Source organism: Dioscorea cayenensis, chromosome 6, assembly GCF_009730915.1.
Source record: "Dioscorea cayenensis subsp. rotundata cultivar TDr96_F1 chromosome 6, TDr96_F1_v2_PseudoChromosome.rev07_lg8_w22 25.fasta, whole genome shotgun sequence".
Taxonomy (NCBI): Eukaryota; Viridiplantae; Streptophyta; class Magnoliopsida; order Dioscoreales; family Dioscoreaceae; genus Dioscorea; species Dioscorea cayenensis.
In genome coordinates, this window is record NC_052476.1 from 18,571,206 (window position 1) to 18,575,873 (window position 4,668).

A 4,668-nucleotide genomic window follows, 5' to 3' on the forward strand; every position below is an offset into this window, starting at 1 on the left:
TGTTTTTAATTTATATCGTGCTGGCTACAAAACCTCAGTAACACGAAAGTCCACTTAACTTTTTCTCCGGTTGCATGACGGCTGCTATAATGCCATTTTTTAAAGCGGCTTTTCGCGAGTTTGGCGATGTGGCGCCCAATGTGGCTACTGATGTGGTCCTGACATGACGAAAAACAGCTTTTTAAAACAAACATCATGGCCACAAGTCGCAACCGAGAAAAAGTTAAGTCACTTTTCATGTATAAAAAGAGTTAACTGTGGCGATATAGTAAGAGCAAATATTTGTAGTACGAGGTGAATAATCCTCATTTTCACGAAAGTGTGGGAAGTGTATAAAAATAAAAAAAAATTATAATAAATTTATAATTAAAATCACCAGAACTTTATACTTTTTACAAAATAAAATATTTTTAAATGTAAATGAATTTTTATGTTTTATATTTTATTTTAATTTTTAAACCCACAAGTTTAAATAATTATATATGTTCATATATATTGATGTTAAACATTACTTATTAAATTTTAATAATGTTCTCTCTCGTGTAAATATTTATAATTTTATTTACTTTAATATGAATTTTTTTTTTCAAATAATCATTGTTTCCCCAAACATGGCCATATCCTTCAAGAGTAGACAGTGATCGCAATCCCCATTCTTTTGTTACCTACATATAACATATCACAAATAATAATTTATAATGCTTAACTAAGTAATGAAATTCTCAAACATAAAAATAATGATAACGGAGAAAACAATCCTGAAACAACTCATGAAATTTGATAACCAAACAAAAAACAAATATAATCCAAACTTCAGTATGTTTGTCCACCATTGCTTTTACAATGATTTTCCCATCAATTTCTTCCATTAATTTGGTTTGACACTACTCCTTTTGATGTTGATTTTCTGATTCACAACACATACCAAAAAATAAAGTTATACATCTATGATCCAGCCAACGGAGATTACTATGATTGATTGGCAATAAAAAACAAACTAGTGGCTTATGACTGAATTTATTATTCCAACACTCTTGAATCTTCTTAATATATTAACTATGTCAAAGCTTCTTTGATTTAATTCTTAAGCTAATTAAACACATCTCTCAGTCTCCTTTGGAGCTTCAAGATATACAAGAATTCAGTTAAGTCTTCAATATTTCTGCACAACAATTTCTTTCACTGTAGATATATGGCAAATGAACTGAAGATCTAGAATATGTTCTCTGGCTGCAACAGGTTATATCTTTCACAACATTACACAGATCCGTTAACTTGAAAGACACATCGAGTTCTTCTGCCCATTTCTTTTGCTGAGGTTGGGAACAACTTTATTGGCTGCTTCTTGGGAAGCGTAGAAGATTCTTGATATTGTTGTACAAATCTCTGAGCCCTCTCAATGCAATTTGAGTAGATTCTGCACTCCCAGAGGATGGCAACACTGATACTGATGAAATATGCACCTCCAGATTGTAAAGCTCTTATTCAACTTGTAAACGAATGGATGAGATCTAAAGGTCATGCTGGTGGACCCAGCATGGCACCTCTGCTCACGTATCTCACCATTTTTCGCTATAGTTGTTCCAGCTGTACTTTGAACTGCATGAAAATTGAATGTAAAAGGAAGATTGTCAGACTGTCAATCACATACTTCTACTTATATAGCAATAACTGATGCAGTTGACCAAAGAAAAGAAAACCACCAGAATCCTGGTCTTAGGTGCCTTTGCTATTCTTGCAGCACTCCTTATAAGTTTGAGTTCCTGACAAGACAAATCCTAATAATTAGTTGCATTTTACCATCTCCATTCTCGATTATGAACTATGCATGAATGACAATCCTGCTAGCCATTAATCTGTAAGGCAACCAAAATACACAATCTAAATGCAATGTTTCGCAATGCTCAGACAGCCAATTTCAGAACAAATAATTGCTTTCTTATTAACATAATACCTAGAGGTTGCATCAGGAACAACCGCATTAACTCTCCAGATGATCAGCAGTACCAAAAGATGCATAGGAACAATATATATATGCCTCCTGCAGCCCCTCAATGCTAATGCTCCACCAACAGACCATCTAATTATCAGAACTCATCATTGTGGCCTTGTCTGAATGAAACTATTGGAAGCCTGGCCTAAATAATGTGTGGGCCAACAATCTGACAGTATTATAGAAAGAAAACAGACGAATCAACATGTACAATGTGTCCTAATGTGTGCTTTCTTTAGAATGAGTGCAAAGTAATGTGACTTATTCTAATGTTGGATGGATAAACCTGTTGGAAGAAACTCTGAAGCAGGAACTAGACAAATTTTAAATCTGTCTTCCCTTGAAGATTGCACAATTAAAAAAAAAAAAACTCTTCTCAAAGGTTCCCACCAACAGCTACTAGGAAAAGTCCACATTGTTACCAATAATCAAGTCTCAGAATTATAAAATTTCTAATTGTTTTTTAGAAAAATGAAGGCAAGACATTCTTCTACCATTAAATTTGATTATTTGAAGCTTGATGCAATAATGAAGTTACAAACCAATGACACCAGGCATTGTTGCTTGTAGTGTTTTATGGAACATAACTGAATCAATCAATAAAAGCCCATGTAGAATTTGCCTCTTACTGAATTGAAAAGCAATAGATATTTGAGGAATACATAGAATAACCACACATAGAATACATGAAATCACTAACAATAGAAGGAAGGCCACGGAAGTAAAAATTGCAAGACAACTATTGCAATAACATAAAATTTAAAATAATAAAATAAAATAAAATAAGACTTTGAAGACTACTTGCTAAAATGCTCTTTCCAAGTAATCATTTATTTATCTATGACAAACTTGATTTTCCAAGAACAGTAAGCGGATTAACAGGAGGGTAATCTATAGATCTATGAAGAAAAAAAGTCATTTAGGAACTTGCATTAAGAACAGACAGAGAATGCTCCCAATACCAAAAGAACATCTACTTATGTGAGATCAACTACTGTAGATCTATGAAGATTTTGACAGTAATGGACAGTGAAAAGCTAGCTACGATCAACAACTTTAATTTTCTGTTATCAAACATGGCAATATAATCTTCACAGCATTTCATTGAAGATTTTGACCTACGGAGTGAATGGAATCATAAGGAGAAGGGTGACATTCTCATCATTAAAAACAGTAAAGAAAGAAAAAGCTCCGATTTTCCTTCAAGGAATTTTGAAGAAGAAGAAGAAGCAAAGCACCTTGACGGAGCAATGATCCAGCCGTTGCCGGAGGCTAGATCCGGCCAGTTCCGTACGGGATATCCACCAACTGCCGTCCGAGAGATCCACCTGCTACCAGACAGAAGGGCTAAGTTCTATCTGAGAAGAGATCGAGCAGCGGACGAAAAGGGGATCTAGAAGCTGTCGGAGACCAGATCCAGGTGCTGCAAAAGAGGAGATCCGGCCGCTGCGGGTGGGGGAGGAGATCCAGCCGTTGCCGGAGGTGAGATCTGGTCACTTCCGGAGGAGAAATCAGACCATCGCTCGGCCTCACGAAGGGGAGATGGGGAGAGGCCCGATATTCACTTCCGTGACTTCAAAAGATAGTTTGGAAGTGGGTGGAAGTGAGCTTTTATATGGGGCTCACTTCCTCCACTTCGGTGTAAAAAAAAGGGAAGTGAATTTTAACTAAAATTCACTTTAGAGGAAATGAACGCCCCCTTAGGGGTGTAAAAGAGCTGAGCCAAGCCAAATATTGGCATACTCAAGCTTGGCTCCGAAATAAAACTCGAAGCTTGAAGCTCGAATAGAGCTCCTTCAAGCCTTAATTTTTGTTGCTCAAGCTCGGCTAGTATATTAGGCCAGCTACTCAAGCTCAGCTCGCGAAGCTCGAATTACCAATAACATGTCATCCAAATAGCTCGACTTGGCTTGAATCAAAGCTCACAAATATGAGCTCTTGTCAGAAGGAATGGTGACGTGCGAGGACCTTGTGATTGAAAGTTTTGCTAGTGATCCATAAGAGAGTAGCCGAGGATGGTGGGCTGCTACAAATGAAAGGGGTGGTGGATAACGGTACTCAGCTGTGGATGTAAAGAGTGGTGGACAACGATGCTCGGGTGTGGATGAAGAGGGTGGCGGATGACATTGCTTGACTGCTGATGAAGGGAGTGGCAAATGACGGTGCTTGGTTGTCGATGAAAGGGATGACAGAGGACAATGTGTAATTGCGGATGAAGAGGATGGTGTGGCTGTAGAGTTACTCACAAAAAGGGCCAAGGTGGTGGTGATGGGGCTATCAGGTTTAGCTTTTCTTTACTTTTTTTTAATGCATGTATTTATAATAAGGTAATATATAATTTAAGAGAAAATAAGGGTTCATGTATAATTATTGTAATATTATATATATATATAAAGCTCGATTTGGCTCACGAGCCTATTAAGTTGAGTATTTTGCAGCTTGAGCTCGGCTAATAAAACTATTTGAGTAGCTCAAGCTCAATTCACAAAATTCCAAATTGAATACGAACTCTAGCCGAACCGATTTCAAGTAGCTTATGAGTAGCTCTACTTGCTTACACCCCTAAGTACAATCCAAAGCTAAGGATTCTCTTATGTTAGACTAATTGATTAAGTGACACATTGAACCCTCTTTTGTTTGGCCTTATTCTAAGAGGGACACCAGTTTCATCTGTG

At 36.9% G+C, this 4,668-nt stretch overlaps 1 long non-coding RNA gene across 1 annotated transcript; it reads right to left on the bottom strand.

The window, feature by feature from the left end:
- Nucleotides 1–1,001: 1,001 nt before the first annotated feature.
- LOC120263046 lies at nt 1,002–3,270 on the bottom strand. Its single transcript, XR_005537030.1, has 3 exons — nt 1,955–3,270; nt 1,704–1,763; nt 1,002–1,599 (listed from the first exon to the last, which is right to left on the bottom strand). It is a non-coding gene; the product is annotated as an uncharacterized LOC120263046 (long non-coding RNA).
- Nucleotides 3,271–4,668: the final 1,398 nt, after the last annotated feature.